Here is a 14,330-nt window from a genome sequence, read left to right on the forward strand (position 1 = left end):
TTTAAAAATAATATCTTTATTAGGCGTTATTCGTAGGTATCAAAGTTTTCGTTTGAACTCTTTCAATAAACGGATCATAGTTTTAAAAACATATTATTCGTTATTTATAATAGCAGAAATAAAAAAAAATGTTTATTATAAAATGAATTTTATTGAAATAAAATAATCTAAAATAAAATCTTTATTTCATTTACCTATGTGAGATATGCAGATTGGTCCATCAGGTAAAGGAAAAACAACTCTGTTGAAGAGTATAATTCTAAATCATTGGACTAATTATGAAAATTTATATATTTTTACAAAAAGTCTCGACCAACCAATTTATAAAGAACTGGTATAACTATTTGAAGATATACCTGAGATTTATTTTTATGTCTCTGATACAGATATAATATCTGAAGACGAATGTAAACGCGATAGCTTAGTTTTTTTTGATGATATTCCTTTAGATGAACAAAAAGCTATTTATGAATATATGAATAGATGAAGACCAAAAAATACTTCGGTTTTTTTTTTAACACAATGTTATAGTTCAGCAAATAAACAATATATTAGAAATAATTTAACTATTTTTAATGGTTTTTAAATCAACTCAATTTATTAAAAAAATTTGGGAGAATTTTTTAAGTAATATTATTTCTTTAAATGATTTTAAAACTCTATGTTCAGATTGTTGGAAAAATGACTATGGTTTTATAACAATCGATCTAATCAATAATCGTTTCTACTATAAACTTGAAAAATTAATATTTTTCATATAATAAATGAATGTCGAACAAATTCAAAAGAATTTAAGAAAAATAATAAAAAAAAAAAGTTACTTTTCCAGAACCACCAGAAACACAAAACCATTTTAAAGAAGGAACTAATTTAGAAAACTAACCTGGAAATATTAAAGAATTAATTCATCAGTTTAAAATATACTTTTAAAAAATAAGATTTATCACATTCTGAAAAAAAGTTAAATAATTTGAAAAAAAATAAATATGAAGATGAAGATGAAAATAATGTAAAAAAAATTAAAAGTAAAAGCATGGACACCAGTAAAGTTAAAAATAATAATTCACATAAAAAAAAAAATGTAAAAAGTAACTATGGAAAAAGAGTTATAAATGATAAACATTCAGCAGAAGAAAAAGTAAAAAATTTTGAACCAATGTTAGAAGGTTTATCAAAAGTTAAATCATCTGTTAATGATGTTAAAGAGGTTGCAATTAAAACCGGTAATGATATTAAAAAAATGTTAATACCTACTCCTTATAAACCTCGTAATGCAGAGATATTAGGATTATTAAGTACAGAGGTTTATGAAAATATTAAAACACCTAAAAGTTCTCCGATAAAAACAAAATATAATTCTCTTATAAGACAATTTAATTTAGATAATATAATATTAAATGGTAAAGAACGTATACTAACTCCAGGTATATGGTGTTTGTTAACTCGGAAAGACGTTCCAAAACAGAGTGAATATAATAATGAAGATTTTAATAAATATGCAAAAATATTGATTGAAACAGATTCAATATATCAAAATAATGATAGATCAACAGGAAAAGATAAATCAAGTGGAGATGACAGATATATGAAATTGATTAGTCCTATTTGGAAAGCAGTTATTTCAAATAAAAATGCAAAAGAAAATAAAACACCAACAATACCAAAAGAAAATTTAAATCCTACAATACCGATAGAAAATAAAGGAGCTGGTTTAATGAATTATACAAATAACGAAATTGAATAGCGTTGGATAGATAATATGAAACAATTAAATGAAAGATGTAATTTAATAGCAGCTGAAGAAATAGCAGGAAATTATGGTTTTCATAATGAAAAACAGGCTATTCTTAAATTATTTAAAACAAAAATGGAACATTTAATAGATGATGCTAAAGATATTGAATATTTACTACAATCTGTGATCAATTTACCAAAGGAAATAACAAATGACATAGAATATGATATAAAACAATTAAGAGAAAAAATCTATCATATATCTAGTGAAGAAAGGGCGGAAATAATAAATACCATGATGATAAACTTTGAAATTCTTAATTTTTGTATTAAAAAAATGGAAAAAGTAATTGACATTCCTGATAAAGGGACGATATTTTTGTGGTCATAAATTTCAAGTTTACCAAAGAAAATTGTAAAAGGTACAGGTTTTTTTTAATGATTTTTTTTAATTGTAAATTTTTACCTCCGATGCATTATCCTAATTATAATTATTTAGGACCATTTACAAATTTAGAGAAAAATGAAGAACAAATTAGACAGAGCTGCAAAAGAACAAGATTATTAGTACGAAAATCATAAAGACATTTTAGAAAAAAAAGCATTGGAAAGATATAATGATCCTGATAGTTCTATGTCTGAAAAATTTCCGGCTATTTTCACTGCATATACAATGAAAGGAAAAATACGTTTAGGAATGATTTTAATATTTGAAAAAAAAAAAAAACAAATCAAAAAAACGAATAATTTCAATAAATCAACATTTTTAAAAAAACATTGACAATAAAATCCAAAAATTAAACAATTAAGTAATTTTGATATAATACAATTTGGAAATAATATAAAAATATTCAGAGGTTGTTTCATGAGAGATGAATTACCTAAAAAACCATTGTTAAATGAATGAGGAATATTAAATTTAAATAATTCTACTAAAGATGGGTCACATTGGGTTGCATGGAAAAAAATAAAAATAAGAAATTTTATTTCGATTCATTTGGAATCGTTCCTCCTCCTGAACTTGTAAAATATTCGGGTGAAGACAACCTTATGTATACCGATGACAAATTCCAATATTATAACGATCCACCTATATGTGGACATTTGTGTTTAGAATTTATTTATTTTAAGTTTTATTTTTATTAAATCTTTTTCATTATGTAGACATCGAATTGTTTCTAATATAATATTTCAAATTATAATTAATAATAAAATAAATATATATTATTAATTAATAATTATTGATTATTAAGTAATGTTTTTTTTTAATTTTAACTAATGTTGAAAGTTTTGTACAACACTTGCTCTCACTCTTCTTACGTTGTTTAAATCATTGTTTCCTCCTCATAGAACTCTCCCGCCATCTCCTTCATCCACTTCAAGACCACTTGTTTCATCTCGTCGTCGGTTTGAAATTTTTTTGTCGAAGTAATGAAATTAAAACTAAAATAAAAGGAAATTATTCAATTCAACAATTGAATAGTTTATTACCTTCAGGTATGAAATTACAAAATGATGAAAATGTTATTACATTTACTTCAAAAATTGAGTAAAGGAAATTTTCAAAATATAGAAATACATTTTATAGATCAAATTGATAAATATTATTTTGATGATGATGATTTTATTGTTTATCTTGATTTAATTAAAGAATAGATATGGATGGTGTTTGAAAAATTGTAAACCAAATTGTGATAAGTCACCCATAACATTAAAATTACCTCCACCTTTAAAATTGCTTACAAAACCTGAGTTTATAGTTGGTCCGTTTACATCCAGAGAGTAGCTTATTACACATTTAGTTGTACTTACTCTTCCTACATACTCAATTTCAGATACTGTTTTACCTCGAATTTTAACTACAACTTTACTAAATAAATATGGAGGAAAATTATCAATTAGTTGTATTTTTGAATCATTAGAATATTCTTTTCCATCTTTTTGCAAATATCAACCATAGATAGAAAACTTTGTTTTTTTTTATATCCAGAAAACCATTCATGTTATTTATTTTAAAAATAATATCTTTATTAGGCGTTATTCGTAGGTATCAAAGTTTTCGTTTGAACTCTTTCAATAAACGGATCATAGTTTTAAAAACATATTATTCGTTATTTATAATAGCAGAAATAAAAAAAAATGTTTATTATAAAATGAATTTTATTGAAATAAAATAATCTAAAATAAAATCTTTATTTCATTTACCTATGTGAGATATGCAGATTGGTCCATCAGGTAAAGGAAAAACAACTCTGTTGAAGAGTATAATTCTAAATCATTGGACTAATTATGAAAATTTATATATTTTTACAAAAAGTCTCGACCAACCAATTTATAAAGAACTGGTATAACTATTTGAAGATATACCTGAGATTTATTTTTATGTCTCTGATACAGATATAATATCTGAAGACGAATGTAAACGCGATAGCTTAGTTTTTTTTGATGATATTCCTTTAGATGAACAAAAAGCTATTTATGAATATATGAATAGATGAAGACCAAAAAATACTTCGGTTTTTTTTTTAACACAATGTTATAGTTCAGCAAATAAACAATATATTAGAAATAATTTAACTATTTTTAATGGTTTTTAAATCAACTCAATTTATTAAAAAAATTTGGGAGAATTTTTTAAGTAATATTATTTCTTTAAATGATTTTAAAACTCTATGTTCAGATTGTTGGAAAAATGACTATGGTTTTATAACAATCGATCTAATCAATAATCGTTTCTACTATAAACTTGAAAAATTAATATTTTTCAAATAATAAATGAATGTCGAACAAATTCAAAAGAATTTAAGAAAAATAATAAAAAAAAAAAGTTACTTTTCCAGAACCACCAGAAACACAAAACCATTTTAAAGAAGGAACTAATTTAGAAAACTAACCTGGAAATATTAAAGAATTAATTCATCAGTTTAAAATATACTTTTAAAAAATAAGATTTATCACATTCTGAAAAAAAGTTAAATAATTTGAAAAAAGATAAATATGAAGATGAAGATGAAAATAATGTAAAAAAAATTAAAAGTAAAAGCATGGACACCAGTAAAGTTAAAAACAATAATTCACATAAAAAAAAAATGTAAAAAGTAACTATGGAAAAAGAGTTATAAATGATAAACATTCAGCAGAAGAAAAAGTAAAAAATTTTGAACCAATGTTAGAAGGTTTATCAAAAGTTAAATCATCTGTTAATGATGTTAAAGAGGTTGCAATTAAAACCGGTAATGATATTAAAAAAATGTTAATACCTACTCCTTATAAACCTCGTAATGCAGAGATATTAGGATTATTAAGTACAGAGGTTTATGAAAATATTAAAACACCTAAAAGTTCTCCGATAAAAACAAAATATAATTCTCTTATAAGACAATTTAATTTAGATAATATAATATTAAATGGTAAAGAACGTATACTAACTCCAGGTATATGGTGTTTGTTAACTCGGAAAGACGTTCCAAAACAGAGTGAATATAATAATGAAGATTTTAATAAATATGCAAAAATATTGATTGAAACAGATTCAATATATCAAAATAATGATAGATCAACAGGAAAAGATAAATCAAGTGGAGATGACAGATATATGAAATTGATTAGTCCTATTTGGAAAGCAGTTATTTCAAATAAAAATGCAAAAGAAAATAAAACACCAACAATACCAAAAGAAAATTTAAATCCTACAATACCGATAGAAAATAAAGGAGCTGGTTTAATGAATTATACAAATAACGAAATTGAATAGCGTTGGATAGATAATATGAAACAATTAAATGAAAGATGTAATTTAATAGCAGCTGAAGAAATAGCAGGAAATTATGGTTTTCATAATGAAAAACAGGCTATTCTTAAATTATTTAAAACAAAAATGGAACATTTAATAGATGATGCTAAAGATATTGAATATTTACTACAATCTGTGATCAATTTACCAAAGGAAATAACAAATGACATAGAATATGATATAAAACAATTAAGAGAAAAAATCTATCATATATCTAGTGAAGAAAGGGCGGAAATAATAAATACCATGATGATAAACTTTGAAATTCTTAATTTTTGTATTAAAAAAATGGAAAAAGTAATTGACATTCCTGATAAAGGGACGATATTTTTGTGGTCATAAATTTCAAGTTTACCAAAGAAAATTGTAAAAGGTACAGGTTTTTTTTAATGATTTTTTTTAATTGTAAATTTTTACCTCCGATGCATTATCCTAATTATAATTATTTAGGACCATTTACAAATTTAGAGAAAAATGAAGAACAAATTAGACAGAGCTGCAAAAGAACAAGATTATTAGTACGAAAATCATAAAGACATTTTAGAAAAAAAAGCATTGGAAAGATATAATGATCCTGATAGTTCTATGTCTGAAAAATTTCCGGCTATTTTCACTGCATATACAATGAAAGGAAAAATACGTTTAGGAATGATTTTAATATTTGAAAAAAAAAAAAACAAATCAAAAAAACGAATAATTTCAATAAATCAACATTTTTAAAAAAACATTGACAATAAAATCCAAAAATTAAACAATTAAGTAATTTTGATATAATACAATTTGGAAATAATATAAAAATATTCAGAGGTTGTTTCATGAGAGATGAATTACCTAAAAAACCATTGTTAAATGAATGAGGAATATTAAATTTAAATAATTCTACTAAAGATGGGTCACATTGGGTTGCATGGAAAAAAATAAAAATAAGAAATTTTATTTCGATTCATTTGGAATCGTTCCTCCTCCTGAACTTGTAAAATATTCGGGTGAAGACAACCTTATGTATACCGATGACAAATTCCAATATTATAACGATCCACCTATATGTGGACATTTGTGTTTAGAATTTATTTATTTTAAGTTTTATTTTTATTAAATCTTTTTCATTATGTAGACATCGAATTGTTTCTAATATAATATTTCAAATTATAATTAATAATAAAATAAATATATATTATTAATTAATAATTATTGATTATTAAGTAATGTTTTTTTTTAATTTTAACTAATGTTGAAAGTTTTGTACAACACTTGCTCTCACTCTTCTTACGTTGTTTAAATCATTGTTTCCTCCTCATAGAACTCTCCCGCCATCTCCTTCATCCACTTCAAGACCACTTGTTTCATCTCGTCGTCGGTTTGAAATTTTTTTGTCGAAGTAATGAAATTAAAACTAAAATAAAAGGAAATTATTCAATTCAACAATTGAATAGTTTATTACCTTCAGGTATGAAATTACAAAATGATGAAAATGTTATTACATTTACTTCAAAAATTGAGTAAAGGAAATTTTCAAAATATAGAAATACATTTTATAGACCAAATTGGTAAAAAATATTATTTTGATGATGATGATTTTATTGTTTATCTTGATTTAATTAAAGAATAGATATGGATGGTGTTTGAAAAATTGTAAACCAAATTGTGATAAGTCACCCATAACATTAAAATTACCTCCACCTTTAAAATTGCTTACAAAACCTGAGTTTATAGTTGGTCCGTTTACATCCAGAGAGTAGCTTATCACACATTTAGTTGTACTTACTCTTCCTACATACTCAATTTCAGATACTGTTTTACCTCGAATTTTAACTACAACTTTACTAAATAAATATGGAGGAAAATTATCAATTAGTTGTATTTTTGAATCATTAGAATATTCTTTTCCATCTTTTTGCAAATATCAACCATAGATAGAAAACTTTGTTTTTTTTTATATCCAGAAAACCATTCATGTTATTTATTTTAAAAATAATATCTTTATTAGGCGTTATTCGTAGGTATCAAAGTTTTCGTTTGAACTCTTTCAATAAACGGATCATAGTTTTAAAAACATATTATTCGTTATTTATAATAGCAGAAATAAAAAAAAATGTTTATTATAAAATGAATTTTATTGAAATAAAATAATCTAAAATAAAATCTTTATTTCATTTACCTATGTGAGATATGCAGATTGGTCCATCAGGTAAAGGAAAAACAACTCTGTTGAAGAGTATAATTCTAAATCATTGGACTAATTATGAAAATTTATATATTTTTACAAAAAGTCTCGACCAACCAATTTATAAAGAACTGGTATAACTATTTGAAGATATACCTGAGATTTATTTTTATGTCTCTGATACAGATATAATATCTGAAGACGAATGTAAACGCGATAGCTTAGTTTTTTTTGATGATATTCCTTTAGATGAACAAAAAGCTATTTATGAGTATATGAATAGATGAAGACCAAAAAATACTTCGGTTTTTTTTTAACACAATGTTATAGTTCAGCAAATAAACAATATATTAGAAATAATTTAACTATTTTTAATGGTTTTTAAATCAACTCAATATATTAAAAAAATTTGGGAGAATTTTTTAAGTAATATTATTTCTTTAAATGATTTTAAAACTCTATGTTCAGATTGTTGGAAAAATGACTATGGTTTTATAACAATCGATCTAATCAATAATCGTTTCTACTATAAACTTGAAAAATTAATATTTTTCATATAATAAATGAATGTCGAACAAATTCAAAAGAATTTAAGAAAAATAATAAAAAAAAAAAGTTACTTTTCCAGAACCACCAGAAACACAAAACCATTTTAAAGAAGGAACTAATTTAGAAAACTAACCTGGAAATATTAAAGAATTAATTCATCAGTTTAAAATATACTTTTAAAAAATAAGATTTATCACATTCTGAAAAAAAGTTAAATAATTTGAAAAAAGATAAATATGAAGATGAAGATGAAAATAATGTAAAAAAAATTAAAAGTAAAAGCATGGACACCAGTAAAGTTAAAAACAATAATTCACATAAAAAAAAAATGTAAAAAGTAACTATGGAAAAAGAGTTATAAATGATAAACATTCAGCAGAAGAAAAAGTAAAAAATTTTGAACCAATGTTAGAAGGTTTATCAAAAGTTAAATCATCTGTTAATGATGTTAAAGAGGTTGCAATTAAAACCGGTAATGATATTAAAAAAATGTTAATACCTACTCCTTATAAACCTCGTAATGCAGAGATATTAGGATTATTAAGTACAGAGGTTTATGAAAATATTAAAACACCTAAAAGTTCTCCGATAAAAACAAAATATAATTCTCTTATAAGACAATTTAATTTAGATAATATAATATAAAATGGTAAAGAACGTATACTAACTCCAGGTATATGGTGTTTGTTAACTCGGAAAGACGTTCCAAAACAGAGTGAATATAATAATGAAGATTTTAATAAATATGCAAAAATATTGATTGAAATAGATTCAATATATCAAAATAATGATAGATCAACAGGAAAAGATAAATCAAGTGGAGATGACAGATATATGAAATTGATTAGTCCTATTTGGAAAGCAGTTATTTCAAATAAAAATGCAAAAGAAAATAAAACACCAACAATACCAAAAGAAAATTTAAATCCTACAATACCGATAGAAAATAAAGGAGCTGGTTTAATGAATTATACAAATAACGAAATTGAATAGCGTTGGATAGATAATATGAAACAATTAAATGAAAGATGTAATTTAATAGCAGCTGAAGAAATAGCAGGAAATTATGGTTTTCATAATGAAAAACAGGCTATTCTTAAATTATTTAAAACAAAAATGGAACATTTAATAGATGATGCTAAAGATATTGAATATTTACTACAATCTGTGATCAATTTACCAAAGGAAATAACAAATGACATAGAATATGATATAAAACAATTAAGAGAAAAAATCTATCATATATCTAGTGAAGAAAGGGCGGAAATAATAAATACCATGATGATAAACTTTGAAATTCTTAATTTTTGTATTAAAAAAATGGAAAAAGTAATTGACATTCCTGATAAAGGGACGATATTTTTGTGGTCATAAATTTCAAGTTTACCAAAGAAAATTGTAAAAGGTACAGGTTTTTTTTAATGATTTTTTTTAATTGTAAATTTTTACCTCCGATGCATTATCCTAATTATAATTATTTAGGACCATTTACAAATTTAGAGAAAAATGAAGAACAAATTAGACAGAGCTGCAAAAGAACAAGATTATTAGTACGAAAATCATAAAGACATTTTAGAAAAAAAAGCATTGGAAAGATATAATGATCCTGATAGTTCTATGTCTGAAAAATTTCCGGCTATTTTCACTGCATATACAATGAAAGGAAAAATACGTTTAGGAATGATTTTAATATTTGAAAAAAAAAAAACAAATCAAAAAAACGAATAATTTCAATAAATCAACATTTTTAAAAAAACATTGACAATAAAATCCAAAAATTAAACAATTAAGTAATTTTGATATAATACAATTTGGAAATAATATAAAAATATTCAGAGGTTGTTTCATGAGAGATGAATTACCTAAAAAACCATTGTTAAATGAATGAGGAATATTAAATTTAAATAATTCTACTAAAGATGGGTCACATTGGGTTGCATGGAAAAAAATAAAAATAAGAAATTTTATTTCGATTCATTTGGAATCGTTCCTCCTCCTGAACTTGTAAAATATTCGGGTGAAGACAACCTTATGTATACCGATGACAAATTCCAATATTATAACGATCCACCTATATGTGGACATTTGTGTTTAGAATTTATTTATTTTAAGTTTTATTTTTATTAAATCTTTTTCATTATGTAGACATCGAATTGTTTCTAATATAATATTTCAAATTATAATTAATAATAAAATAAATATATATTATTAATTAATAATTATTGATTATTAAGTAATGTTTTTTTTAATTTTAACTAATGTTGAAAGTTTTGTACAACACTTGCTCTCACTCTTCTTACGTTGTTTAAATCATTGTTTCCTCCTCATAGAACTCTCCCGCCATCTCCTTCATCCACTTCAAGACCACTTGTTTCATCTCGTCGTCGGTTTGAAATTTTTTTGTCGAAGTAATGAAATTAAAACTAAAATAAAAGGAAATTATTCAATTCAACAATTGAATAGTTTATTACCTTCAGGTATGAAATTACAAAATGATGAAAATGTTATTACATTTACTTCAAAAATTGAGTAAAGGAAATTTTCAAAATATAGAAATACATTTTATAGACCAAATTGGTAAAAAATATTATTTTGATGATGATGATTTTATTGTTTATCTTGATTTAATTAAAGAATAGATATGGATGGTGTTTGAAAAATTGTAAACCAAATTGTGATAAGTCACCCATAACATTAAAATTACCTCCACCTTTAAAATTGCTTAGAAAACCTGAGTTTATAGTTGGTCCGTTTACATCCAGAGAGTAGCTTATCACACCTTTAGTTGTACTTACTCTTCCTACATACTCAATTTCAGATACTGTTTTACCTCGAATTTTAACTACAACTTTACTAAATAAATATGGAGGAAAATTAACAATTAGTTGTATTTTTGAATCATTAGAATATTCTTTTCCATCTTTTTGCAAATATCAACCATAGATAGAAAACTTTGTTTTTTTTATATCCAGAAAACCATTCATGTTATTTATTTTAAAAATAATATCTTTATTAGGCGTTATTCGTAGGTATCAAAGTTTTCGTTTGAACTCTTTCAATAAAAGGATCATAGTTTTAAAAACATATTATTCGTTATTTATAATAGCAGAAATAAAAAAAAATGTTTATTATAAAATGAATTTTATTGAAATAAAATAATCTAAAATAAAATCTTTATTTCATTTACCTATGTGAGATATGCAGATTGGTCCATCAGGTAAAGGAAAAACAACTCTGTTGAAGAGTATAATTCTAAATCATTGGACTAATTATGAAAATTTATATATTTTTACAAAAAGTCTCGACCAACCAATTTATAAAGAACTGGTATAACTATTTGAAGATATACCTGAGATTTATTTTTATGTCTCTGATACAGATATAATATCTGAAGACGAATGTAAACGCGATAGCTTAGTTTTTTTTGATGATATTCCTTTAGATGAACAAAAAGCTATTTATGAGTATATGAATAGATGAAGACCAAAAAATACTTCGGTTTTTTTTTAACACAATGTTATAGTTCAGCAAATAAACAATATATTAGAAATAATTTAACTATTTTTAATGGTTTTTAAATCAACTCAATATATTAAAAAAATTTGGGAGAATTTTTTAAGTAATATTATTTCTTTAAATGATTTTAAAACTCTATGTTCAGATTGTTGGAAAAATGACTATGGTTTTATAACAATCGATCTAATCAATAATCGTTTCTACTATAAACTTGAAAAATTAATATTTTTCATATAATAAATGAATGTCGAACAAATTCAAAAGAATTTAAGAAAAATAATAAAAAAAAAAAGTTACTTTTCCAGAACCACCAGAAACACAAAACCATTTTAAAGAAGGAACTAATTTAGAAAACTAACCTGGAAATATTAAAGAATTAATTCATCAGTTTAAAATATACTTTTAAAAAATAAGATTTATCACATTCTGAAAAAAAGTTAAATAATTTGAAAAAAGATAAATATGAAGATGAAGATGAAAATAATGTAAAAAAAATTAAAAGTAAAAGCATGGACACCAGTAAAGTTAAAAACAATAATTCACATAAAAAAAAAATGTAAAAAGTAACTATGGAAAAAGAGTTATAAATGATAAACATTCAGCAGAAGAAAAAGTAAAAAATTTTGAACCAATGTTAGAAGGTTTATCAAAAGTTAAATCATCTGTTAATGATGTTAAAGAGGTTGCAATTAAAACCGGTAATGATATTAAAAAAATGTTAATACCTACTCCTTATAAACCTCGTAATGCAGAGATATTAGGATTATTAAGTACAGAGGTTTATGAAAATATTAAAACACCTAAAAGTTCTCCGATAAAAACAAAATATAATTCTCTTATAAGACAATTTAATTTAGATAATATAATATAAAATGGTAAAGAACGTATACTAACTCCAGGTATATGGTGTTTGTTAACTCGGAAAGACGTTCCAAAACAGAGTGAATATAATAATGAAGATTTTAATAAATATGCAAAAATATTGATTGAAATAGATTCAATATATCAAAATAATGATAGATCAACAGGAAAAGATAAATCAAGTGGAGATGACAGATATATGAAATTGATTAGTCCTATTTGGAAAGCAGTTATTTCAAATAAAAATGCAAAAGAAAATAAAACACCAACAATACCAAAAGAAAATTTAAATCCTACAATACCGATAGAAAATAAAGGAGCTGGTTTAATGAATTATACAAATAACGAAATTGAATAGCGTTGGATAGATAATATGAAACAATTAAATGAAAGATGTAATTTAATAGCAGCTGAAGAAATAGCAGGAAATTATGGTTTTCATAATGAAAAACAGGCTATTCTTAAATTATTTAAAACAAAAATGGAACATTAAATAGATGATGCTAAAGATATTGAATATTTACTACAATCTGTGATCAATTTACCAAAGGAAATAACAAATGACATAGAATATGATATAAAACAATTAAGAGAAAAAATCTATCATATATCTAGTGAAGAAAGGGCGGAAATAATAAATACCATGATGATAAACTTTGAAATTCTTAATTTTTGTATTAAAAAAATGGAAAAAGTAATTGACATTCCTGATAAAGGGACGATATTTTTGTGGTCATAAATTTCAAGTTTACCAAAGAAAATTGTAAAAGGTACAGGTTTTTTTTAATGATTTTTTTTAATTGTAAATTTTTACCTCCGATGCATTATCCTAATTATAATTATTTAGGACCATTTACAAATTTAGAGAAAAATGAAGAACAAATTAGACAGAGCTGCAAAAGAACAAGATTATTAGTACGAAAATCATAAAGACATTTTAGAAAAAAAAGCATTGGAAAGATATAATGATCCTGATAGTTCTATGTCTGAAAAATTTCCGGCTATTTTCACTGCATATACAATGAAAGGAAAAATACGTTTAGGAATGATTTTAATATTTGAAAAAAAAAAAAACAAATCAAAAAAACGAATAATTTCAATAAATCAACATTTTTAAAAAAACATTGACAATAAAATCCAAAAATTAAACAATTAAGTAATTTTGATATAATACAATTTGGAAATAATATAAAAATATTCAGAGGTTGTTTCATGAGAGATGAATTACCTAAAAAACCATTGTTAAATGAATGAGGAATATTAAATTTAAATAATTCTACTAAAGATGGGTCACATTGGGTTGCATGGAAAAAAATAAAAATAAGAAATTTTATTTCGATTCATTTGGAATCGTTCCTCCTCCTGAACTTGTAAAATATTCGGGTGAAGACAACCTTATGTATACCGATGACAAATTCCAATATTATAACGATCCACCTATATGTGGACATTTGTGTTTAGAATTTATTTATTTTAAGTTTTATTTTTATTAAATCTTTTTCATTATGTAGACATCGAATTGTTTCTAATATAATATTTCAAATTATAATTAATAATAAAATAAATATATATTATTAATTAATAATTATTGATTATTAAGTAATGTTTTTTTTAATTTTAACTAATGTTGAAAGTTTTGTACAACACTTGCTCTCACTCTTCTTACGTTGTTTAAATCATTGTTTCCTCCTCATAGAACTCTCCCGCCATCTC

Source organism: Metopolophium dirhodum, chromosome 1 (assembly GCF_019925205.1).
Source record: "Metopolophium dirhodum isolate CAU chromosome 1, ASM1992520v1, whole genome shotgun sequence".
NCBI classification, from domain to species: Eukaryota; Metazoa; Arthropoda; class Insecta; order Hemiptera; family Aphididae; genus Metopolophium; species Metopolophium dirhodum.